Below are 27,428 nucleotides of genomic sequence, written 5' to 3' on the forward strand. Positions count from 1 at the left end.
AACGTGACGTGGGTGTGACGTGGGAAATTCGAATGTGACGTGGGCGTGACGTGTGTAATTCGAACGTGACGTGGGTGTGACGTGGGTGTGACGTGGGAGATTCGAACGTGACGTGGGTGTGACGTGGGAGATTCGAAAGTGACGTGGGCGTGACGTGGCAGATTCGAACGTGAGGTGGTTGTGACGTGGGAGATTCGAACGTGACGTGGGCGTGACGTAGGATATTCGAACGTGACGTGAGTGTGAAGTGGGTGATTCGAACGTGACCTGGGAGATTCGAACGTGACGTGGGTGTGACGTGGGAGATTCGAATGTGATGTGGGCGTGACGTGTGTAATTCGAACGTGATGTGGGCGTGACGTGTGTAATTCGAACGTGATGTGGGCGTGACGTGGGAGATTAGAACTTGACGTGGGTGTGACGTGGGATTTTCGAACGTGAGGTGGGTGTGACGTGGGAGATTCGAATGTGACGTGGGCGTGACGTGTGTAATTCGAACGTGACGTGGGTGTGACGTGGGAGATTCGAACGTGACGTGGGTGTGACGTGGGAGTTTCGAACGTGACGTGGGTGTGACGTGGGAGATTCGAATGTGACGTGGGCGTGACGTGTGTAATTCGAACGTGACGTGGGTGTGACGTGGGAGATTCGAACGTGACGTGGGTGTGACGTGGGAGATTCGAACGTGACGTGGGTGTGACGTGGGAGATTCGAATGTGACGTGGGCGTGACGTGGGTAATTCGAACGTGACGTGGGTGTGACGTGGGAGATTCGAACGTGACGTGGGTGTGACGTGGGAGATTCGAATGTGACGTGCGCGTGACGTGGGAGATTCGAACGTGACGTGGGTGTGACGTGGGAAATTCGAAAGTGACGTGGGTGTGACGTGGGAGATTCGAATGTGACGTGGGCGTGACGTGGGTGATTCGAACGTGACGTGGGAGATTCGAACGTGACGTGGGTGTGACGTGGGAGATTCGAATGTGATGTGGGTGTGACGTGTGTAATTCGAACGTGATGTGGGCGTGACGTGTGTAATTCGAACGTGACGTGGGTGTGACGTGGGAGATTCGAACGTGACGTGGGTGTGACGTGGGAGTTTCGAACGTGACGTGGGTGTGACGTGGGAGATTCGAACGTGACGTGGGTGTGACGTGGGAGTTTCGAACGTGACGTGGGTGTGACCTGGGAGATTCGAACGTGACCTGGGTGGTTCGAAATTGGCGAGGGTGTGCCACCCTGCTTCAAGGCTCCCCCACCAAGCAGGGCTCAGAGGCAAGAGCACTGGGAAGGCAGAGGTTGCCTCCGCATGCCTAGGACAGCCCCCAGCACGAGTGCCCGGCTCCCTTGCCTCCCCTCCGCAAGCCTACAGCAGCTGTCCTCACTCCTTGGCACTAGCAGTGTGAGGCTGTTGCAAGGGAGGAGCATGGTTGTTCGATATGTGCTTCGAAGGCGAGGTGGGTGTGACGTGGGAGATTCGAAAGTGACGTGGGTGTGACGTGGGAGATTCGAACGTGACGTGGGTGTGACGTGGGAGATTCGAAAGTGACGTGGGTGTGACGTGGGAGATTCGAACGTGACGTGGGTGTGACGTGGGAGATTCGAACGTGACGTGGGTGTGACGTGGGTGTTTCGAACGTGAGGTGGGTGTGACGTGGGAGATTCGAACGTGACGTGGGCGTGACGTGGGTGATTCGAACGTGACGTGGGAGATTCGAACGTGACGTGGGTGTGACGTGGGAGATTCGAATGTGACGTGGGCGTGACGTGGGAGATTCGAACGTGACGTGGGTGTGACGTGGGAGATTCGAATGTGACGTGGGCGTGACGTGTGTAATTCGAACGTGACGTGGGTGTGACGTGGGAGATTCGAACGTGACGTGGGTGTGACGTGGCAGATTCGAAAGTGACGTGGGTGTGACGTGGGAGATTCGAATGTGACGTGGGCGTGACGTGTGTAATTCGAACGTGACGTGGGTGTGACGTGGGAGATTCGAACGTGACCTGGGTGTGGCGTGGCAGATTCGAACGTGACCTGGGTGGTTCGAAATTGGCGAGGGTGTGCCACCCTGCTTCAAGGCTCCCCCACCAAGCAGGGCTCAGAGGAAGAGCACTGGGAAGGCAGAGGTTGCCTCCGCATGCCTAGGACAGCCCCCAGCACGAGTGCCCGGCTCCCTTGCCTCCCCTCCGCAAGCCTACACCAGCTGTCCTCACACCTTGGCACTAGCAGTGTGAGGCTGTTGCAAGGGAGGAGCATGGTTGCTCGATATGTGCTTCGAAGGCGAGGTGGGTGTGACGGGGGTGATTCGAACGTGACGTGGGTGTGACGTAGGAGATTCGAACGTGACGTGGACGTGACGTGGGTGATTCGAACGTGACGTGGGAGATTCGAACGTGACGTGGGTGTGACGTGGGAGATTCGAATGTGACGTGGGCGTGACGTGGGTAATTCGAACGTGACGTGGGTGTGACGTGGGAGATTCGAACGTGACGTGGGTGTGACGTGGGAGTTTCGAACGTGACGTGGGTGTGACGTGGGTGTTTCGAACGTGAGGTGGGTTTGACGTGGGAGATTCGAACGTGACGTGGGTGTGACGTGGGTGTTTCGAACGTGAGGTGGGTTTGACGTGGGAGATTCGAACGTGACGTGGGCGTGACGTGGGTGATTCGAACGTGACGTGGGAGATTCGAACGTGACGTGGGTGTGACGTGGGAGATTCGAATGTGACGTGGGCGTGACGTGGGTAATTCGAACGTGACGTGGGTGTGACGTGGGAGATTCGAACGTGACGTGAGCGTGACGTCGGAGGTTCGAACGTGACGTGGGTGTGACGTGGGAGATTCGAACGTGACGTGGGTGTGACGTGGGAGTTTCGAACGTGGCGTGGGTGTGACGTGGGTGTTTCGAACGTGAGGTGGGTGTGACGTGGGAGATTCGAACGTGACGTGGGCGTGACGTGGGTGATTCGAACGTGACGTGGGAGATTCGAACGTGACGTGGGTGTGACGTGGGAGATTCGAATGTGACGTGGGAGTGACGTGGGTAATTCGAACGTGACGTGGGTGTGACGTGGGAGATTCGAACGTGACGTGAGCGTGACGTGGGAGGTTCGAACGTGACGTGGGCGTGACGTGGGAGATTAGAACGTGACGTGGGTGTGACGTGGGAGTTTCGAATGTGACGTGGGTGTGACGTGGGAGATTCGAAAGTGACGTGGGCGTGACGTGGGAGATTCGAACTTGACGTGGGTGTGACGTGGGTGTGACGTGGGAGATTCGAAAGTGACGTGGGTGTGAAGTTGGAGATTCGAACGTGACGTGGGCGTGACGTGGGAGATTCGAACGTGACCTGGGTGTGACGTGGCAGATTCGAACTTGACCTGGGTGGTTCGAAGTTGGCGTGGGTGTGCCACCCTGCTTCAAGGCTCCCCCACCAAGCAGGGCTCAGAGGCAAGAGCACTGGGAAGGCAGAGGTTGCCTCCGCATGCCTAGGACAGCCCCCAGCACGAGTGCCCGGCTCCCTTGCCTCCCCTCCGCAAGCCTACACCAGCTGTCCTCACTCCTTGGCACTAGCAGTGTGAGGCTGTTGCAAAGCAGGAGCATGGTTGTTCGATATGTGCTTCGAAGGCGAGGTGGGTGTGACGTGGGAGATTCGAAAGTGACGTGGGTGTGACGTGGGAGATTCGAACGTGACGTGCGCGTGACGTGGGCGTGACGTAGGATATTCGAACGTGACGTGAGTGTGAAGTGGGAGATTCGAACGTGACGTGGGAGATTCGAACGTGACGTGGGTGTGACGTGGGAGATTCGAACGTGACGTGGGTGTGACGTGGGAGATTCGAAAGTGACGTGGGCGTGACGTGGCAGATTCGAACGTTAGGTGGTTGTGACGTGGGAAATTCGAACGTGACGTGGGTGTGACGTGAATATTCGAACGTGACGTGGGTGTGACGTGGGTGTGACGTGGGAGATTCGAACGTGGCGTGGGTGTGACGTGGGTGTTTCGAACGTGAGGTGGTTGTGACGTGGGTGCTTCGAATGTGACGTGGGTGTGACGTGAATATTCGAACGTGACGTGGGTGTGACTTGGGAGTTTCGAACGTGACGTAGGCGTGACGTGGGAGATTCGAACGTGACGTGGGTGTGACGTGGGTGTGACGTAGGAGATTCGAACGTGACGTGGACGTGACGTGGGTGATTCGAACGTGACCTGGGAGATTCGAACGTGACGTGAGCGTGACGTGGGAGGTTCGAACGTGACGTGGGCGTGACGTGGGAGTTTCGAACGTGACGTGGGTGTGACGTGGGAGTTTCGAACGTGACCTGGGTGTGACGTGGGAGATTCGAACGTGACGTGGGCGTGACGTGGGTGATTCGAACGTGACGTGGGAGATTCGAACGTGACGTGGGTGTGACGTGGGAGATTCGAATGTGACGTGGGCGTGACGTGGGAGGTTCGAAAGTGACGTGGGCGTGACGTGGGAGATTAGAACGTGACGTGGGTGTGACGTGGGAAATTCGAATGTGACGTGGGCGTGACGTGTGTAATTCGAACGTGACGTGGGTGTGACGTGGGTGTGACGTGGGAGATTCGAACGTGACGTGGGTGTGACGTGGGAGATTCGAAAGTGACGTGGGCGTGACGTGGCAGATTCGAACGTGAGGTGGTTGTGACGTGGGAGATTCGAACGTGACGTGGGCGTGACGTAGGATATTCGAACGTGACGTGAGTGTGAAGTGGGTGATTCGAACGTGACCTGGGAGATTCGAACGTGACGTGGGTGTGACGTGGGAGATTCGAATGTGATGTGGGCGTGACGTGTGTAATTCGAACGTGATGTGGGCGTGACGTGTGTAATTCGAACGTGATGTGGGCGTGACGTGGGAGATTAGAACTTGACGTGGGTGTGACGTGGGATTTTCGAACGTGAGGTGGGTGTGACGTGGGAGATTCGAACGTGACGTGGGTGTGACGTGAATATTCGAACGTGACGTGGGTGTGACGTGGGAGATTCGAACGTGACGTGGGCGTGACGTGGGAGATTCGAACTTGACGTGGGTGTGACGTGGGAGATTCGAAAGTGACGTGGGTGTGACGTTGGAGATTCGAACGTGACGTGGGCGTGACGTGGGAGATTCGAACGTGACGTGGGTGTGACGTGGGAGATTCGAACGTGCCTTGGGTGTGACGTGGCAATTCGAACGTGAGGTGGTTGTGACGTGGGTGATTCGAACGTGACGTGGGTGTGACGTGGGTGTGACGTGGGAGATTCGAACGTGGCGTGGGTGTGACGTGGGTGATTCGAACGTGAGGTGGGTGTGACGTGGGAGATTCGAACGTGACGTGGGCGTGACGTGGGTGATTCGAACGTGACGTGGGTGTGACGTGGGAGATTCGAACGTGACGTGGGTGTGACGTGGGAAATTCGAACGTGACGTGGGTGTGACGTGAATATTCGAACGTGACGTGGGCGTGACGTGGGAGATTCGAACTTGACGTGGGTGTGACGTGGGTGTGACGTGGGAGATTCGAAAGTGACGTGGGTGTGAAGTTGGAGATTCGAACGTGACGTGGGCGTGACGTGGGAGATTCGAACGTGACCTGGGTGTGACGTGGCAGATTCGAACTTGACCTGGGTGGTTCGAAGTTGGCGTGGGTGTGCCACCCTGCTTCAAGGCTCCCCCACCAAGCAGGGCTCAGAGGCAAGAGCACTGGGAAGGCAGAGGTTGCCTCCGCATGCCTAGGACAGCCCCCAGCACGAGTGCCCGGCTCCCTTGCCTCCCCTCCGCAAGCCTACACCAGCTGTCCTCACTCCTTGGCACTAGCAGTGTGAGGCTGTTGCAAAGCAGGAGCATGGTTGTTCGATATGTGCTTCGAAGGCGAGGTGGGTGTGACGTGGGAGATTCGAAAGTGACGTGGGTGTGACGTGGGAGATTCGAACGTGACGTGCGCGTGACGTGGGCGTGACGTAGGATATTCGAACGTGACGTGAGTGTGAAGTGGGAGATTCGAACGTGACGTGGGAGATTCGAACGTGACGTGGGTGTGACGTGGGAGATTCGAACGTGACGTGGGTGTGACGTGGGAGATTCGAAAGTGACGTGGGCGTGACGTGGCAGATTCGAACGTTAGGTGGTTGTGACGTGGGAAATTCGAACGTGACGTGGGTGTGACGTGAATATTCGAACGTGACGTGGGTGTGACGTGGGTGTGACGTGGGAGATTCGAACGTGGCGTGGGTGTGACGTGGGTGTTTCGAACGTGAGGTGGTTGTGACGTGGGTGCTTCGAATGTGACGTGGGTGTGACGTGAATATTCGAACGTGACGTGGGTGTGACTTGGGAGTTTCGAACGTGACGTAGGCGTGACGTGGGAGATTCGAACGTGACGTGGGTGTGACGTGGGTGTGACGTAGGAGATTCGAACGTGACGTGGACGTGACGTGGGTGATTCGAACGTGACCTGGGAGATTCGAACGTGACGTGAGCGTGACGTGGGAGGTTCGAACGTGACGTGGGCGTGACGTGGGAGTTTCGAACGTGACGTGGGTGTGACGTGGGAGTTTCGAACGTGACCTGGGTGTGACGTGGGAGATTCGAACGTGACGTGGGCGTGACGTGGGTGATTCGAACGTGACGTGGGAGATTCGAACGTGACGTGGGTGTGACGTGGGAGATTCGAATGTGACGTGGGCGTGACGTGGGAGGTTCGAAAGTGACGTGGGCGTGACGTGGGAGATTAGAACGTGACGTGGGTGTGACGTGGGAAATTCGAATGTGACGTGGGCGTGACGTGTGTAATTCGAACGTGACGTGGGTGTGACGTGGGTGTGACGTGGGAGATTCGAACGTGACGTGGGTGTGACGTGGGAGATTCGAAAGTGACGTGGGCGTGACGTGGCAGATTCGAACGTGAGGTGGTTGTGACGTGGGAGATTCGAACGTGACGTGGGCGTGACGTAGGATATTCGAACGTGACGTGAGTGTGAAGTGGGTGATTCGAACGTGACCTGGGAGATTCGAACGTGACGTGGGTGTGACGTGGGAGATTCGAATGTGATGTGGGCGTGACGTGTGTAATTCGAACGTGATGTGGGCGTGACGTGTGTAATTCGAACGTGATGTGGGCGTGACGTGGGAGATTAGAACTTGACGTGGGTGTGACGTGGGATTTTCGAACGTGAGGTGGGTGTGACGTGGGAGATTCGAATGTGACGTGGGCGTGACGTGTGTAATTCGAACGTGACGTGGGTGTGACGTGGGAGATTCGAACGTGACGTGGGTGTGACGTGGGAGTTTCGAACGTGACGTGGGTGTGACGTGGGAGATTCGAATGTGACGTGGGCGTGACGTGTGTAATTCGAACGTGACGTGGGTGTGACGTGGGAGATTCGAACGTGACGTGGGTGTGACGTGGGAGATTCGAATGTGACGTGGGCGTGACGTGGGTAATTCGAACGTGACGTGGGTGTGACGTGGGAGATTCGAACGTGACGTGGGTGTGACGTGGGAGATTCGAATGTGACGTGCGCGTGACGTGGGAGATTCGAACGTGACGTGGGTGTGACGTGGGAAATTCGAAAGTGACGTGGGTGTGACGTGGGAGATTCGAATGTGACGTGGGCGTGACGTGGGTGATTCGAACGTGACGTGGGAGATTCGAACGTGACGTGGGTGTGACGTGGGAGATTCGAATGTGATGTGGGTGTGACGTGTGTAATTCGAACGTGATGTGGGCGTGACGTGTGTAATTCGAACGTGACGTGGGTGTGACGTGGGAGATTCGAACGTGACGTGGGTGTGACGTGGGAGTTTCGAACGTGACGTGGGTGTGACGTGGGATATTCCAATGTGACGTGGGCGTAACGTGTGTAATTCGAACGTGACGTGGGTGTGACGTGGGAGATTAGAACGTGACGTGGGTGTGACGTGGGAGATTCGAATGTGACGTGGGCGTGAGGTGTGTAATTCGAACGTGACGTGGATGTGACGTGGGAGATTCGAACGTGACGTGTGTAATTCGAACGTGACGTGGGTGTGACGTGGGAGATTCGAATGTGATGTGGGCGTGACGTGTGTAATTCGAACGTGACCTGGGCGTGACGTGTGTAATTCGAACGTGACGTGGGTGTGACGTGGGAGATTCGAACGTGACGTGGGTGTGACCTGGGAGATTCGAACGTGACCTGGGTGGTTCGAAATTGGCGAGGGTGTGCCACCCTGCTTCAAGGCTCCCCCACCAAGCAGGGCTCAGAGGCAAGAGCACTGGGAAGGCAGAGGTTGCCTCCGCATGCCTAGGACAGCCCCCAGCACGAGTGCCCGGCTCCCTTGCCTCCCCTCCGCAAGCCTACAGCAGCTGTCCTCACTCCTTGGCACTAGCAGTGTGAGGCTGTTGCAAGGGAGGAGCATGGTTGTTCGATATGTGCTTCGAAGGCGAGGTGGGTGTGACGTGGGAGATTCGAAAGTGACGTGGGTGTGACGTGGGAGATTCGAACGTGACGTGGGTGTGACGTGGGAGATTCGAAAGTGACGTGGGTGTGACGTGGGAGATTCGAACGTGACGTGGGTGTGACGTGGGAGATTCGAATGTGACGTGGGCGTGACGTGGGTAATTCGAACGTGACGTGGGTGTGACGTGGGAGATTCGAACGTGACGTGGGTGTGACGTGGGAGATTCGAATGTGACGTTCGCGTGACGTGGGAGATTCGAACGTGACGTGGGTGTGACGTGGGAAATTCGAAAGTGACGTGGGTGTGACGTGGGAGATTCGAATGTGACGTGGGCGTGACGTGGGTGATTCGAACGTGACGTGGGAGATTCGAACGTGACGTGGGTGTGACGTGGGAGATTCGAATGTGATGTGGGTGTGACGTGTGTAATTCGAACGTGATGTGGGCGTGACGTGTGTAATTCGAACGTGACGTGGGTGTGACGTGGGAGATTCGAACGTGACGTGGGTGTGACGTGGGAGTTTCGAACGTGACGTGGGTGTGACGTGGGATATTCCAATGTGACGTGGGCGTAACGTGTGTAATTCGAACGTGACGTGGGTGTGACGTGGGAGATTAGAACGTGACGTGGGTGTGACGTGGGAGATTCGAATGTGACGTGGGCGTGAGGTGTGTAATTCGAACGTGACGTGGATGTGACGTGGGAGATTCGAACGTGACGTGTGTAATTCGAACGTGACGTGGGTGTGACGTGGGAGATTCGAATGTGATGTGGGCGTGACGTGTGTAATTCGAACGTGACCTGGGCGTGACGTGTGTAATTCGAACGTGACGTGGGTGTGACGTGGGAGATTCGAACGTGACGTGGGTGTGACCTGGGAGATTCGAACGTGACCTGGGTGGTTCGAAATTGGCGAGGGTGTGCCACCCTGCTTCAAGGCTCCCCCACCAAGCAGGGCTCAGAGGCAAGAGCACTGGGAAGGCAGAGGTTGCCTCCGCATGCCTAGGACAGCCCCCAGCACGAGTGCCCGGCTCCCTTGCCTCCCCTCCGCAAGCCTACAGCAGCTGTCCTCACTCCTTGGCACTAGCAGTGTGAGGCTGTTGCAAGGGAGGAGCATGGTTGTTCGATATGTGCTTCGAAGGCGAGGTGGGTGTGACGTGGGAGATTCGAAAGTGACGTGGGTGTGACGTGGGAGATTCGAACGTGACGTGGGTGTGACGTGGGAGATTCGAAAGTGACGTGGGTGTGACGTGGGAGATTCGAACGTGACGTGGGTGTGACGTGGGAGATTCGAATGTGACGTGGGCGTGACGTGGGTAATTCGAACGTGACGTGGGTGTGACGTGGGAGATTCGAACGTGACGTGGGTGTGACGTGGGAGATTCGAATGTGACGTGCGCGTGACGTGGGAGATTCGAACGTGACGTGGGTGTGACGTGGGAAATTCGAAAGTGACGTGGGTGTGACGTGGGAGATTCGAATGTGACGTGGGCGTGACGTGGGTGATTCGAACGTGACGTGGGAGATTCGAACGTGACGTGGGTGTGACGTGGGAGATTCGAATGTGATGTGGGTGTGACGTGTGTAATTCGAACGTGATGTGGGCGTGACGTGTGTAATTCGAACGTGACGTGGGTGTGACGTGGGAGATTCGAACGTGACGTGGGTGTGACGTGGGAGTTTCGAACGTGACGTGGGTGTGACGTGGGATATTCCAATGTGACGTGGGCGTAACGTGTGTAATTCGAACGTGACGTGGGTGTGACGTGGGAGATTAGAACGTGACGTGGGTGTGACGTGGGAGATTCGAATGTGACGTGGGCGTGAGGTGTGTAATTCGAACGTGACGTGGATGTGACGTGGGAGATTCGAACGTGACGTGTGTAATTCGAACGTGACGTGGGTGTGACGTGGGAGATTCGAATGTGATGTGGGCGTGACGTGTGTAATTCGAACGTGACCTGGGCGTGACGTGTGTAATTCGAACGTGACGTGGGTGTGACGTGGGAGATTCGAACGTGACGTGGGTGTGACCTGGGAGATTCGAACGTGACCTGGGTGGTTCGAAATTGGCGAGGGTGTGCCACCCTGCTTCAAGGCTCCCCCACCAAGCAGGGCTCAGAGGCAAGAGCACTGGGAAGGCAGAGGTTGCCTCCGCATGCCTAGGACAGCCCCCAGCACGAGTGCCCGGCTCCCTTGCCTCCCCTCCGCAAGCCTACAGCAGCTGTCCTCACTCCTTGGCACTAGCAGTGTGAGGCTGTTGCAAGGGAGGAGCATGGTTGTTCGATATGTGCTTCGAAGGCGAGGTGGGTGTGACGTGGGAGATTCGAAAGTGACGTGGGTGTGACGTGGGAGATTCGAACGTGACGTGGGTGTGACGTGGGAGATTCGAAAGTGACGTGGGTGTGACGTGGGAGATTCGAACGTGACGTGGGTGTGACGTGGGAGATTCGAACGTGACGTGGGTGTGACGTGGGTGTTTCGAACGTGAGGTGGGTGTGACGTGGGAGATTCGAACGTGACGTGGGCGTGACGTGGGTGATTCGAACGTGACGTGGGAGATTCGAACGTGACGTGGGTGTGACGTGGGAGATTCGAATGTGACGTGGGCGTGACGTGGGAGATTCGAACGTGACGTGGGTGTGACGTGGGAGATTCGAATGTGACGTGGGCGTGACGTGTGTAATTCGAACGTGACGTGGGTGTGACGTGGGAGATTCGAACGTGACGTGGGTGTGACGTGGCAGATTCGAAAGTGACGTGGGTGTGACGTGGGAGATTCGAATGTGACGTGGGCGTGACGTGTGTAATTCGAACGTGACGTGGGTGTGACGTGGGAGATTCGAACGTGACCTGGGTGTGGCGTGGCAGATTCGAACGTGACCTGGGTGGTTCGAAATTGGCGAGGGTGTGCCACCCTGCTTCAAGGCTCCCCCACCAAGCAGGGCTCAGAGGAAGAGCACTGGGAAGGCAGAGGTTGCCTCCGCATGCCTAGGACAGCCCCCAGCACGAGTGCCCGGCTCCCTTGCCTCCCCTCCGCAAGCCTACACCAGCTGTCCTCACACCTTGGCACTAGCAGTGTGAGGCTGTTGCAAGGGAGGAGCATGGTTGCTCGATATGTGCTTCGAAGGCGAGGTGGGTGTGACGGGGGTGATTCGAACGTGACGTGGGTGTGACGTAGGAGATTCGAACGTGACGTGGACGTGACGTGGGTGATTCGAACGTGACGTGGGAGATTCGAACGTGACGTGGGTGTGACGTGGGAGATTCGAATGTGACGTGGGCGTGACGTGGGTAATTCGAACGTGACGTGGGTGTGACGTGGGAGATTCGAACGTGACGTGGGTGTGACGTGGGAGTTTCGAACGTGACGTGGGTGTGACGTGGGTGTTTCGAACGTGAGGTGGGTTTGACGTGGGAGATTCGAACGTGACGTGGGTGTGACGTGGGTGTTTCGAACGTGAGGTGGGTTTGACGTGGGAGATTCGAACGTGACGTGGGCGTGACGTGGGTGATTAGAACGTGACGTGGGAGATTCGAACGTGACGTGGGTGTGACGTGGGAGATTCGAATGTGACGTGGGCGTGACGTGGGTAATTCGAACGTGACGTGGGCGTGACGTGGGTGATTAGAACGTGACGTGGGAGATTCGAACGTGACGTGAGCGTGACGTCGGAGGTTCGAACGTGACGTGGGTGTGACGTGGGAGATTCGAACGTGACGTGGGTGTGACGTGGGAGTTTCGAACGTGGCGTGGGTGTGACGTGGGTGTTTCGAACGTGAGGTGGGTGTGACGTGGGAGATTCGAACGTGACGTGGGCGTGACGTGGGTGATTCGAACGTGACGTGGGAGATTCGAACGTGACGTGGGTGTGACGTGGGAGATTCGAATGTGACGTGGGAGTGACGTGGGTAATTCGAACGTGACGTGGGTGTGACGTGGGAGATTCGAACGTGACGTGAGCGTGACGTGGGAGGTTCGAACGTGACGTGGGCGTGACGTGGGAGATTAGAACGTGACGTGGGTGTGACGTGGGAGTTTCGAATGTGACGTGGGTGTGACGTGGGAGATTCGAAAGTGACGTGGGTTTGACGTGGGAGGTTCGAACGTGAGGTGGGCGTGACGTGGGAGATTCGAACGTGACGTGGGCGTGACGTGGGTGATTCGAACGTGACGTGGGAGATTCGAACGTGACGTGGGTGTGACGTGGGAGATTCGAATGTGACGTGGGCGTGACGTGGGTAATTCGAACGTGACGTGGGTGTGACGTGGGAGTTTCGAACGTGACGTGGGTGTGACGTGGGAGATTAGAACGTGACGTGGGTGTGACGTGGGAGATTCGAATGTGACGTGGGTGTGACGTGGGAGATTCTAACGTGACGTGGGTGTGACGTGGGAGTTTCGAACGTGACCTGGGTGTGACGTGGCAGATTCGAACGTGACGTGGGTGTGACGTGGGAGTTTCGAACGTGAGGTGGTTGTGACGTGGGAGATTCGAATGTGACGTGGGCGTGACGTGTGTAATTCGAACGTGACGTGGGTGTGACGTGGGAGATTCGAACGTGACGTGGGCGTGACGTGGGAGATTAGAACGTGACGTGGGTGTGACGTGGGAGATTCGAACGTGACGTGGGTGTGACGTGGGAGATTCGAATGTGACGTGGGCGTGACGTGGGAGATTCGAACGTGACGTGGGTGTGACGTGGGATTTTCGAACGTGACGTGGGTGTGACGTGGGAGATTCGAATGTGACGTGGGCGTGAGGTGTGTAATTCGAACGTGACGTGGGTGTGACGTGGGAGATTCGAACGTGAAGTGGGTGTGACGTTTGTAATTCGAACGTGACGTGGGTGTGACGTGGGAGATTCGAAAGTGACGTGGGCGTGACGTGGGTAATTCGAACGTGACGTGGGTGTGACGTGGGAGATTCGAACGTGACGTGGGTGTGACGTGGGTGATTCGAATGTGACGTGGGCGTGACGTGGGTAATTCGAACGTGACGTGGGTGTGACGTGGGAGATTCGAACGTGACGTGGGTGTGACGTGGGAGTTTCGAACGTGACGTGGGTGTGACGTGGGAGATTCGAAAGTGACGTGGGCGTGACGTGTGTAATTCGAACGTGACGTGGGTGTGACGTGGGAGATTCGAACGTGACGTGGGTGTGACGTGGGAGTTTCGAACGTGACGTGGGTGTGACGTGGGAGATTCGAACGTGACGTGGGTGTGACGTGGGAGTTTCGAACGTGACGTGGGTGTGACGTGGCAGATTCGAACGTGACGTGGGTGTGACGTGGGAGTTTAGAACGTGACGTGGGAGATTCGAACGTGACGTGGGTGTGACGTGGGAGATTCGAATGTGACGTGGGCGTGACGTGGGTGATTGGAACGTGACGTGGGTGTGACGTGGGTATGACGTGGGAGATTCGAACGTGACGTGGGTGTGACGTGGGTGATTCGAACATGTCGTGGGTGTGACATGGGTGATTCGAACGTGTCGTGGGTGTTACGTGGGTGTTTGAAACGTGACGTGGGCGTGACGTGGGTGATTCGACCGTGACGTGGGCGTAACGTGGGTGTGACGTGTGTGATTCGAACGTGACGGGGGTGTGACGTGGGAGATTCGAACGTGACGTGGGTGTGACGTGAATATTCGAACGTGACGTGGGTGTGACGTGGGAGTTTCGAACGTGACCTGGGTGTGACGTGGGAGATTCGAACGTGACCTGGGTGTGGCGTGGCAGATTCGAACGTGACCTGGGTGGTTCGAAATTGGCGAGGGTGTGCCACCCTGCTTCAAGGCTCCCCCACCAAGCAGGGCTCAGAGGCAAGAGCACTGGGAAGGCAGAGGTTGCCTCCGCATGCCTAGGACAGCCCCCAGCACGAGTGCCCGGCTCCCTTGCCTCCCCTCCGCAAGCCTACAGCAGCTGTCCTCACTCCTTGGCACTAGCAGTGTGAGGCTGTTGCAAGGGAGGAGCATGGTTGTTCGATATGTGCTTCGAAGGCGAGGTGGGTGTGACGTGGGAGATTCGAACGTGACGTGCGCGTGACGTGGGAGATTCGAACGTGACGTGGGTGTGACGTGAATATTCGAACGTGACGTGGGTGTGACGCGGGAGATTCGAACGTGCCTTGGGTGTGACGTGGGAGATTCGAACGTGACGTGGTTGTGACGTGGGAGATTCGAACGTGACGTGGGTGTGACGTGGGAAATTCGAACGTGACGTGGGTGTGACGTGAATATTCGAACGTGCCTTGGGTGTGACGTGGGAGATTCGAACGTGACGTGAGCGTGACGTGGGCGTGACGTAAGATATTCGAACGTGACGTGGGTGTGACGTGGGAGATTCTAACGTGACGTGGGCGTGACGTGGGCGTGACGTGGGCGTGACGTGGGAGATCCGAACGTGACGTGGGCGTGATGTAGAATATTCGAAAGTGACGTGGGTGTGACGTGGGAGATTCGAACGTGACGTGGGCGTGACGTGGGTGATTCGAACGTGACGTGGGTGTGACGTGGGAGATTCGAATGTGGCGTGGGCGTGAGTTGGGTGATTCGAACGTGACTTGGGTGTGACGTGGGTGTGACGTGGGAGATCCGAACGTGACGTGGGCGTGACGTGGGAGATTCGAACGTGACGTGGGTGTGACGTGGGAAATTCGAACGTGACGTGGGTGTGACGTGAATATTCGAACGTGACGTGGGTGTGACGTGGGAGATTCGAACGTGACGTGGGCGTGACGTGGGAGATTCGAACTTGACGTGGGTGTGACGTGGGAGATTCGAAAGTGACGTGGGTGTGACGTTGGAGATTCGAACGTGACGTGGGCGTGACGTGGGAGATTCGAACGTGACGTGGGTGTGACGTGGGAGATTCGAACGTGCCTTGGGTGTGACGTGGCAATTCGAACGTGAGGTGGTTGTGACGTGGGTGATTCGAACGTGACGTGGGTGTGACGTGGGTGTGACGTGGGAGATTCGAACGTGGCGTGGGTGTGACGTGGGTGATTCGAACGTGAGGTGGGTGTGACGTGGGAGATTCGAACGTGACGTGGGCGTGACGTGGGTGATTCGAACGTGACGTGGGTGTGACGTGGGAGATTCGAACGTGACGTGGGTGTGACGTGGGAAATTCGAACGTGACGTGGGTGTGACGTGAATATTCGAACGTGACGTGGGCGTGACGTGGGAGATTCGAACTTGACGTGGGTGTGACGTGGGTGTGACGTGGGAGATTCGAAAGTGACGTGGGTGTGAAGTTGGAGATTCGAACGTGACGTGGGCGTGACGTGGGAGATTCGAACGTGACCTGGGTGTGACGTGGCAGATTCGAACTTGACCTGGGTGGTTCGAAGTTGGCGTGGGTGTGCCACCCTGCTTCAAGGCTCCCCCACCAAGCAGGGCTCAGAGGCAAGAGCACTGGGAAGGCAGAGGTTGCCTCCGCATGCCTAGGACAGCCCCCAGCACGAGTGCCCGGCTCCCTTGCCTCCCCTCCGCAAGCCTACACCAGCTGTCCTCACTCCTTGGCACTAGCAGTGTGAGGCTGTTGCAAAGCAGGAGCATGGTTGTTCGATATGTGCTTCGAAGGCGAGGTGGGTGTGACGTGGGAGATTCGAAAGTGACGTGGGTGTGACGTGGGAGATTCGAACGTGACGTGCGCGTGACGTGGGCGTGACGTAGGATATTCGAACGTGACGTGAGTGTGAAGTGGGAGATTCGAACGTGACGTGGGAGATTCGAACGTGACGTGGGTGTGACGTGGGAGATTCGAACGTGACGTGGGTGTGACGTGGGAGATTCGAAAGTGACGTGGGCGTGACGTGGCAGATTCGAACGTTAGGTGGTTGTGACGTGGGAAATTCGAACGTGACGTGGGTGTGACGTGAATATTCGAACGTGACGTGGGTGTGACGTGGGTGTGACGTGGGAGATTCGAACGTGGCGTGGGTGTGACGTGGGTGTTTCGAACGTGAGGTGGTTGTGACGTGGGTGCTTCGAATGTGACGTGGGTGTGACGTGAATATTCGAACGTGACGTGGGTGTGACTTGGGAGTTTCGAACGTGACGTAGGCGTGACGTGGCAGATTCGAACGTTAGGTGGTTGTGACGTGGGAGATTCGAACGTGGCGTGGGTGTGACGTGGGTGTTTCGAACGTGACCTGGGCGTGACGTAGGATATTCGAACGTGACGTGGGAGATTCGAACGTGACATGGGTGTGACGTGGGAGATTCGAACGTGACGTGGGTGTGACGTGGGAGTTTCGAACGTGACGTGGGTGTGACGTGGGAGATTCGAACGTGACGTGGGTGTGACGTGGGAGATTCGAATGTGACGTGCACGTGACGTGGGTAATTCGAATGTGACGTGGGTGTGACGTGGGAGATTCGAATGTGACGTGGGTGTGACGTGGGAGATTCGAAAGTGACGTGGGTGTGACGTGGGAGATTAGAACGTGACGTGGGTGTGACGTGGGAGTTTCGAACGTGACGTGGGTGTGACCTGGGAGATTCGAACGTGACCTGGGTGGTTCGAAATTGGCGAGGGTGTGCCACCCAGCTTCAAGGCTCCCCCACCAAGCAGGGCTCAGAGGAAGAGCACTGGGAAGGCAGAGGTTGCCTCCGCATGCCTAGGACAGCCCCCAGCACGAGTGCCCGGCTCCCTTGCCTCCCCTCCGCAAGCCTACACCAGCTGTCCTCACTCCTTGGCACTAGCAGTGTGAGGCTGTTGCAAGGGAGGAGCATGGTTGTTCGATATGTGCTTCGAAGGCGAGGTGGTTGTGACGTGGGTGATTCGAACGTGACGTGGGTGTGACGTGGGTGTGACGTGGGAGACTCGAAAGTGACGTGGGTGTGACGTGGGAGATTCGAACGTGACGTGGGTGTGACGTGGGAGATTCGAAAGTGACGTGGGTGTGACGTGGGAGATTCGAACGTGACGTGGGTGTGACGTGGGAGATTCGAACGTGGCGTGGGTGTGACGTGGGTGTTTCGAACGTGAGGTGGGTGTGACGTGGGAGATTCGAACGTGACGTGGGCGTGACGTGGGTGATTCGAACGTGACGTGGGAGATTCGAACGTGACGTGGGTGTGACGTGGGAGATTCGAATGTGACGTGGGCGTGACGTGTGTAATTCGAACGTGACGTGGGTGTGACGTGGGAGATTCGAACGTGACGTGGGTGTGACGTGGGAGTTTCGAACGTGACGTGGGTGTGACGTGGGAGATTCGAACGTGACGTGGGCGTGACGTGGGAGATTCGAACGTGACGTGGGTGTGACGTGGGCGTGACGTGGGTGATTCGAACGTGACGTGGGTGTGACATGGGTAATTCGAACGTGAGGTGGGTTTGACGTGGGAGATTCGAACTTGACGTGGGCGTGACGTGGGAGGTTCGAACGTGACGTGGGTGTGACGTGGGTGTGACGTGGGTGATTCGAACGTGACGTGGGTGTGACGTGGCAGATTCGAACGTGACCTGGGTGGTTCGAAATTGGCGAGGGTGTGCCACCCTACTTCAAGGCTCCCCCACCAAGCAGGGCTCAGAGGCAAGAGCACTGGGAAGGCAGAGGTTGCCTCCGCATGCCTAGGACAGCCCCCAGCACGAGTGCCCGGCTCCCTTGCCTCCCCTCCGCAAGCCTACACCAGCTGTCCTCACACCTTGGCACTAGCAGTGTGAGGCTGTTGCAAGGGAGGAGCATGGTTGTTCGATATGTGCTTCGAAGGCGAGGTGGGTGTGACGTGGGAGATTCGAACGTGACGTGGGTGTGACGTGGGAGATTCGAACGTGACGTGGGCGTGACGTGGGAGATTCGAACGTGGCGTGGGTGTGACGTGGGTAATTCGAACGTGACGTGGGTGTGACGTCGGAGATTCGAAAGTGACGTGGGTGTGACGTGGGTGTTTCGAACGTGACGTGGGTGTGACGTGAGTGATTCGAACGTGACGTGGGTGTGACGTGGGAAATTCGAACGTGGCGTGGGTGTGACGTGGGCGTGACGTGGGAGATTCGAACGTGACGTGGGCGTGACGTGGGTGATTCGAACGTGACGTGGGCGTGGCGTGGGAGATTCGAACGTGACGTGGGTATGACGTGGAGATTCGAAGGTAACGTGGGCGTGACGTGGGAGATTCAAACGTGACGTGGGTGTGACGTGGGTGATTCGAACGTGACGTGGGTGTGACGTGGGAGATTCGAACGTGACGTGGGTGTGACGTGGGTGATTCGAACGTGACGTGGGTGTGACGTGGGAGCTTCGAACGTGACGTGGGCGTGACGTGGGAGATTCGAAAGTGACGTGGGTGTGACGTGGGAAATTCGAACGTGACTTTGGCGTGACGTGGGAGATTCGAACGTGACGTGGGCGTGACGTGGGAGATTCGAACGTGGCGTGGGTGTGACGTGGGTAATTCGAACGTGACGTGGGTGTGACGTGGGAAATTCGAACGTGACTTTGGCGTGACGTGGGAGGTTCGATCGTGACGTGGGTGTGACGTGGGTGTGACGTGGGTGATTCGAACGTGACGTGGGTGTGACGTGGCAGATTCGAACGTGACCTGGGTGGTTCGAAATTGGCGAGGGTGTGCCACCCTACTTCAAGGCTCCCCCACCAAGCAGGGCTCAGAGGCAAGAGCACTGGGAAGGCAGAGATTGCCTCCGCATGCCTAGGACAGCCCCCAGCACGAGTGCCCGGCTCCCTTGCCTCCCCTCCGCAAGCCTACACCAGCTGTCCTCACACCTTGGCACTAGCAGTGTGAGGCTGTTGCAAGGGAGGAGCATGGTTGTTCGATATGTGCTTCGAAGGCGAGGTGGGTGTGACGTGGGAGATTCGAACGTGACGTGGGCGTGACGTGGGTGTTTCGAACGTGACGTGGGTGTGACGAGGGAGATTCGAACTTGACGTGGGGGTGACGTGGGAAATTCGAACGTGACGTGGGTGTGACGTGGGCGTGACGTGGGAGGTTCGAACGTGACGTGGGTGTGACGTGGGTGTGACGTGGGTGTGACGTGGGAGATTCGAACGTGACCTGAGTGGTTCGAAATTGGCGTGGGTGTGCCACCCTGCTTCAAGGCTCCCCCACCAAGCAGGGCTCAGAGGCAAGAGCACTGGGAAGGCAGAGGTTGCCTCCGCATGCCTAGGACAGCCCCCAGCACGAGTGCCCGGCTCCCTTGCCTCCCCTCCGCAAGCCTACACCAGCTGTCCTCACTCCTTGGCACTAGCAGTGTGAGGCTGTTGCAAAGCAGGAGCATGGTTGTTCCATATGTGCTTCGAAGGCAAGGTGGGTGTGACGTGGGAGGTTCGAAAGTGACGTGGGCGTGACGTGGGTGTTTCGAACGTGACGTGGGTGTGACGTGAATATTCGAACGTGACGTGGGTGTGACGTGGGAGTTTCGAACGTGACCTGGGTGTGACGTGGGAGATTCGAACGTGACCTGGGTGTGGCGTGGCAGATTCGAACGTGACCTGGGTGGTTCGAAATTGGCGAGGGTGTGCCACCCTGCTTCAAGGCTCCCCCACCAAGCAGGGCTCAGAGGAAGAGCACTGGGAAGGCAGAGGTTGCCTCCGCATGCCTAGGACAGCCCCCAGCACGAGTGCCCGGCTCCCTTGCCTCCCCTCCGCAAGCCTACACCAGCTGTCCTCAAACCTTGGCACTAGCACTGGGAGGCTGTTGCAAGGCAGGAGCATGGTTGTTCAATATGTGCTTCGAAGGCGAGGTGGGTGTGACGTGGGAGATTCGAAAGTGACGTGGGTGTGACGTGGGAGATTCGAACGTGACGTGGGTGTGACCTGGGAGATTCGAACGTGACGTGGGTGTGACGTGGGAGATTCGAACGTGCCTTGGGTGTGACGTGGCAGATTCGAACGTGAGGTGGTTGTGACGTGGGAGATTCGAACGTGACGTGGGTGTGACGTGGGAGATTCGAACGTGACGTGGGCGTGACGTGGGCGTGACGTAGGATATTCGAACGTGACGTGTGCGTGACGTGGGAGATTCGAACGTGACGTGGGTGTGACGTGGGAGATTCGAACGTGCCTTGGGTGTGACGTGGCAGATTCGAACGTGAGGTGGTTGTGACGTGGGAGATTCGAACGTGACGTGGGCGTGACGTAGGATATTCGAACGTGACGTGCGCGTGACGTAGGAGATTCGAACGTGACGTGGGTGTGACGTGAATATTCGAACGTGACGTGGGTGTGACGTGGGAGATTCGAACGTGCCTTGGGTGTGACGTGGCAGATTCGAACGTGAGGTGGTTGTGACGTGGGAGATTCGAACGTGAAGTGGGTGTGACGTGGGAGATTCGAACGTGACGTGGGTGTGACGTGGGTGCTTAGAACGTGACGTGGGTGTGACGTGGGAGATTCGAACGTGACGTGGGCGTGACGTGGGCGTGACGTAGGATATTCGAACGTGACGTGGGTGTGACGTGGGAGGTTCGAACGTGACGTGGGAGATTCGAACGTGACGTGGGTGTGACGTGGGAGATTCGAATGTGACGTGGGCGTGACGTGGGTGATTGGAACGTGACGTGGGTGTGACGTGGGTATGACGTGGGAGATTCGAACGTGACGTGGGTGTGACGTGGGAAATTCGAACGTGACGTGGGTGTGACGTGGGAGATTCGAAAGTGACGTGGGCGTGACGTGGCAGATTCGAACGTTAGGTGGTTGTGACGTGGGAAATTCGAACGTGACGTGGGTGTGACGTGGGAGATTCGAATGTGACGTGGGCGTGACGTGGGAGATTCGAACGTGACGTGGGCGTGACGTGGGCGTGACGTAGGATATTCGAACGTGACGTGAGTGTGAAGTGGGAGATTCGAACGTGACGTGGGAGATTCGAACGTGACGTGGGTGTGACGTGGGAGATTCGAATGTGACGTGGGCGTGACGTGGGTGATTGGAACGTGACGTGGGTGTGACGTGGGTATGACGTGGGAGATTCGAACGTGACGTGGGTGTGACGTGGGTGATTCGAACATGTCGTGGGTGTGACGTGGTGATTCGAACGTGACGTGGGTGTGACATGGGTGATTCGAACGTGTCGTGGGTGTGACGTGGGTGTTTGGAACGTGACGTGGGCGTGACGTGGGTGATTCGAACGTGACGTGGGAGATTCGAACGTGACCTGGGTGTGACGTGGGAGATTCGAACGTGACGTGGGCGTGACGTGGGTGATTCGAACGTGACGTGGGAGATTCGAACGTGACGTGGGTGTGACGTGAATATTCGAACGTGACGTGGGTGTGACGCGGGAGATTCGAACGTGCCTTGGGTGTGACGTGGGAGATTCGAACGTGACGTGGTTGTGACGTGGGAGATTCGAACGTGACGTGGGTGTGACGTGGGAAATTCGAACGTGACGTGGGTGTGACGTGAATATTCGAACGTGCCTTGGGTGTGACGTGGGAGATTCGAACGTGACGTGAGCGTGACGTGGGCGTGACGTAAGATATTCGAACGTGACGTGGGTGTGACGTGGGAGATTCTAACGTGACGTGGGCGTGACGTGGGCGTGACGTGGGCGTGACGTGGGAGATCCGAACGTGACGTGGGCGTGATGTAGAATATTCGAAAGTGACGTGGGTGTGACGTGGGAGATTCGAACGTGACGTGGGCGTGACGTGGGTGATTCGAACGTGACGTGGGTGTGACGTGGGAGATTCGAATGTGGCGTGGGCGTGAGTTGGGTGATTCGAACGTGACTTGGGTGTGACGTGGGTGTGACGTGGGAGATCCGAACGTGACGTGGGCGTGACGTGGGAGATTCGAACGTGACGTGGGTGTGACGTGGGAAATTCGAACGTGACGTGGGTGTGACGTGAATATTCGAACGTGACGTGGGTGTGACGTGGGAGATTCGAACGTGACGTGGGCGTGACGTGGGAGATTCGAACTTGACGTGGGTGTGACGTGGGAGATTCGAAAGTGACGTGGGTGTGACGTTGGAGATTCGAACGTGACGTGGGCGTGACGTGGGAGATTCGAACGTGACGTGGGTGTGACGTGGGAGATTCGAACGTGCCTTGGGTGTGACGTGGCAATTCGAACGTGAGGTGGTTGTGACGTGGGTGATTCGAACGTGACGTGGGTGTGACGTGGGTGTGACGTGGGAGATTCGAACGTGGCGTGGGTGTGACGTGGGTGATTCGAACGTGAGGTGGGTGTGACGTGGGAGATTCGAACGTGACGTGGGCGTGACGTGGGTGATTCGAACGTGACGTGGGTGTGACGTGGGAGATTCGAACGTGACGTGGGTGTGACGTGGGAAATTCGAACGTGACGTGGGTGTGACGTGAATATTCGAACGTGACGTGGGCGTGACGTGGGAGATTCGAACTTGACGTGGGTGTGACGTGGGTGTGACGTGGGAGATTCGAAAGTGACGTGGGTGTGAAGTTGGAGATTCGAACGTGACGTGGGCGTGACGTGGGAGATTCGAACGTGACCTGGGTGTGACGTGGCAGATTCGAACTTGACCTGGGTGGTTCGAAGTTGGCGTGGGTGTGCCACCCTGCTTCAAGGCTCCCCCACCAAGCAGGGCTCAGAGGCAAGAGCACTGGGAAGGCAGAGGTTGCCTCCGCATGCCTAGGACAGCCCCCAGCACGAGTGCCCGGCTCCCTTGCCTCCCCTCCGCAAGCCTACACCAGCTGTCCTCACTCCTTGGCACTAGCAGTGTGAGGCTGTTGCAAAGCAGGAGCATGGTTGTTCGATATGTGCTTCGAAGGCGAGGTGGGTGTGACGTGGGAGATTCGAAAGTGACGTGGGTGTGACGTGGGAGATTCGAACGTGACGTGCGCGTGACGTGGGCGTGACGTAGGATATTCGAACGTGACGTGAGTGTGAAGTGGGAGATTCGAACGTGACGTGGGAGATTCGAACGTGACGTGGGTGTGACGTGGGAGATTCGAACGTGACGTGGGTGTGACGTGGGAGATTCGAAAGTGACGTGGGCGTGACGTGGCAGATTCGAACGTTAGGTGGTTGTGACGTGGGAAATTCGAACGTGACGTGGGTGTGACGTGAATATTCGAACGTGACGTGGGTGTGACGTGGGTGTGACGTGGGAGATTCGAACGTGGCGTGGGTGTGACGTGGGTGTTTCGAACGTGACCTGGGCGTGACGTAGGATATTCGAACGTGACGTGGGAGATTCGAACGTGACATGGGTGTGACGTGGGAGATTCGAACGTGACGTGGGTGTGACGTGGGAGTTTCGAACGTGACGTGGGTGTGACGTGGGAGATTCGAACGTGACGTGGGTGTGACGTGGGAGATTCGAATGTGACGTGCGCGTGACGTGGGTAATTCGAATGTGACGTGGGTGTGACGTGGGAGATTCGAATGTGACGTGGGTGTGACGTGGGAGATTCGAAAGTGACGTGGGTGTGACGTGGGAGATTAGAACGTGACGTGGGTGTGACGTGGGAGTTTCGAACGTGACGTGGGTGTGACCTGGGAGATTCGAACGTGACCTGGGTGGTTCGAAATTGGCGAGGGTGTGCCACCCTGCTTCAAGGCTCCCCCACCAAGCAGGGCTCAGAGGAAGAGCACTGGGAAGGCAGAGGTTGCCTCCGCATGCCTAGGACAGCCCCCAGCACGAGTGCCCGGCTCCCTTGCCTCCCCTCCGCAAGCCTACACCAGCTGTCCTCACACCTTGGCACTAGCACTGTGAGGCTGTTGCAAGGGAGGAGCATGGTTGTTCGATATGTGCTTCGAAGGCGAGGTGGGTGTGACGTGGGAGATTCGAAAGTGACGTGGGTGTGACGTGGGAGATTCGAACGTGACGTGCGCGTGACGTGGGCGTGACCTAGGATATTCGAACGTGACGTGAGTGTGAAGTGGGAGATTCGAACGTGACGTGGGAGATTCGAACGTGACGTGGGTGTGACGTGGGAGATTCGAACGTGACGTGGGTGTGACGTGGGAGATTCGAAAGTGACGTGGGCGTGACGTGGCAGATTCGAACGTTAGGTGGTTGTGACGTGGGAAATTCGAACGTGACGTGGGTGTGACGTGGGTGTGACGTGGGAGATTCGAACGTGGCGTGGGTGTGACGTGGGTGTTTCGAACGTGAGGTGGTTGTGACGTGGGTGCTTCGAATGTGACGTGGGTGTGACGTGAATATTCGAACGTGACGTGGGTGTGACTTGGGAGTTTCGAACGTGACGTGGGCGTGACGTGGGAGATTCGAACGTGACGTGGGTGTGACGTGGGTGTGACGTGGGAGATTCGAACGTGACGTGGACGTGACGTGGGTGATTCGAACGTGACGTGGGAGATTCGAACGTGACGTGAGCGTGACGTGGGAGGTTCGAACGTGACGTGGGCGTGACGTGGGAGTTTCGAACGTGACGTGGGTGTGACGTGGGAGTTTCGAACGTGACCTGGGTGTGACGTGGGAGATTCGAACGTGACGTGGGCGTGACGTGGGTGATTCGAACGTGACGTGGGAGATTCGAACGTGACGTGGGTGTGACGTGGGAGATTCGAATGTGACGTGGGCGTGACGTGGGAGGTTCGAACGTGACGTGGGCGTGACGTGGGAGATTAGAACGTGACGTGGGTGTGACGTGGGAGTTTCGAACGTGACGTGGGTGTGACGTGGGAGTTTCGAACGTGACGTGGGTGTGACGTGGGAAATTCGAATGTGACGTGGGCGTGACGTGTGTAATTCGAACGTGACGTGGGTGTGACGTGGGAGATTCGAACGTGACGTGGGTGTGACGTGGGAGATTCGAACGTGACGTGGGCGTGACGTGGGTGATTCGAACGTGACCTGGGAGATTCGAACGTGACGTGGGTGTGACGTGGGAGATTCGAATGTGATGTGGGCGTGACGTGTGTAATTCGAACGTGATGTGGGCGTGACGTGGGAGATTAGAACTTGACGTGGGTGTGACGTGGGATTTTCGAACGTGAGGTGGGTGTGACGTGGGAGATTCGAATGTGACGTGGGCGTGACGTGTGTAATTCGAACGTGACGTGGGTGTGACGTGGGAGATTCGAACGTGACGTGGGTGTGACGTGGGAGTTTCGAACGTGACGTGGGTGTGACGTGGGAGATTCGAATGTGACGTGGGCGTGACGTGTGTAATTCGAACGTGACGTGGGTGTGACGTGGGAGTTTCGAACGTGACGTGGGTGTGACGTGGGAGATTCGAATGTGACGTGGGCGTGACGTGGGTGATTCGAACGTGACGTGGGAGATTCGAACGTGACGTGGGTGTGACGTGGGAGATTCGAATGTGATGTGGGTGTGACGTGTGTAATTCGAACGTGATGTGGGCGTGACGTGTGTAATTCGAACGTGACGTGGGTGTGACGTGGGAGATTCGAACGTGACGTGGGTGTGACGTGGGAGTTTCGAACGTGACGTGGGTGTGACGTGGGATATTCCAATGTGACGTGGGCGTAACGTGTGTAATTCGAACGTGACGTGGGTGTGACGTGGGAGATTAGAACGTGACGTGGGTGTGACGTGGGAGATTCGAATGTGACGTGGGCGTGAGGTGTGTAATTCGAACGTGACGTGGGTGTGACGTGGGAGATTCGAACGTGACGTGTGTAATTCGAACGTGACGTGGGTGTGACGTGGGAGATTCGAATGTGATGTGGGCGTGACGTGTGTAATTCGAACGTGACCTGGGCGTGACGTGTGTAATTCGAACGTGACGTGGGTGTGACGTGGGAGATTCGAACGTGACGTGGGTGTGACCTGGGAGATTCGAACGTGACCTGGGTGGTTCGAAATTGGCGAGGGTGTGCCACCCTGCTTCAAGGCTCCCCCACCAAGCAGGGCTCAGAGGCAAGAGCACTGGGAAGGCAGAGGTTGCCTCCGCATGCCTAGGACAGCCCCCAGCACGAGTGCCCGGCTCCCTTGCCTCCCCTCCGCAAGCCTACACCAGCTGTCCTCACACCTTGGCACTAGCAGTGTGAGGCTGTTGCAAGGGAGGAGCATGGTTGTTCGATATGTGCTTCGAAGGCGAGGTGGGTGTGACGTGGGAGATTCGAAAGTGACGTGGGTGTGACGTGGGAGATTCGAACGTGACGTGGGTGTGACGTGGGAGATTCGAAAGTGACGTGGGTGTGACGTGGGAGATTCGAACGTGACGTGGGTGTGACGTGGGAGATTCGAACGTGGCGTGGGTGTGACGTGGGTGTTTCGAACGTGAGGTGGGTGTGACGTGGGAGATTCGAACGTGACGTGGGCGTGACGTGGGTGATTCGAACGTGACGTGGGAGATTCGAACGTGACGTGGGTGTGACGTGGGAGATTCGAATGTGACGTGGGCGTGACGTGTGTAATTCGAACGTGACGTGGGTGTGACGTGGGAGATTCGAACGTGACGTGGGTGTGACGTGGGAGTTTCGAACGTGACGTGGGTGTGACGTGGGAGATTCGAACGTGACGTGGGCGTGACGTGGGAGATTCGAACGTGACGTGGGTGTGACGTGGGCGTGACGTGGGTGATTCGAACGTGACGTGGGTGTGACATGGGTAATTCGAACGTGAGGTGGGTTTGACGTGGGAGATTCGAACTTGACGTGGGCGTGACGTGGGAGGTTCGAACGTGACGTGGGTGTGACGTGGGTGTGACGTGGGTGATTCGAACGTGACGTGGGTGTGACGTGGCAGATTCGAACGTGACCTGGGTGGTTCGAAATTGGCGAGGGTGTGCCACCCTACTTCAAGGCTCCCCCACCAAGCAGGGCTCAGAGGCAAGAGCACTGGGAAGGCAGAGATTGCCTCCGCATGCCTAGGACAGCCCCCAGCACGAGTGCCCGGCTCCCTTGCCTCCCCTCCGCAAGCCTACACCAGCTGTCCTCACACCTTGGCACTAGCAGTGTGAGGCTGTTGCAAGGGAGGAGCATGGTTGTTCGATATGTGCTTCGAAGGCGAGGTGGGTGTGACGTGGGAGATTCGAACGTGACGTGGGTGTGACGTGGGAGATTCGAACGTGACGTGGGCGTG

Source organism: Apteryx mantelli, chromosome 8, assembly GCF_036417845.1.
Source record: "Apteryx mantelli isolate bAptMan1 chromosome 8, bAptMan1.hap1, whole genome shotgun sequence".
NCBI lineage: Eukaryota > Metazoa > Chordata > Aves > Apterygiformes > Apterygidae > Apteryx > Apteryx mantelli.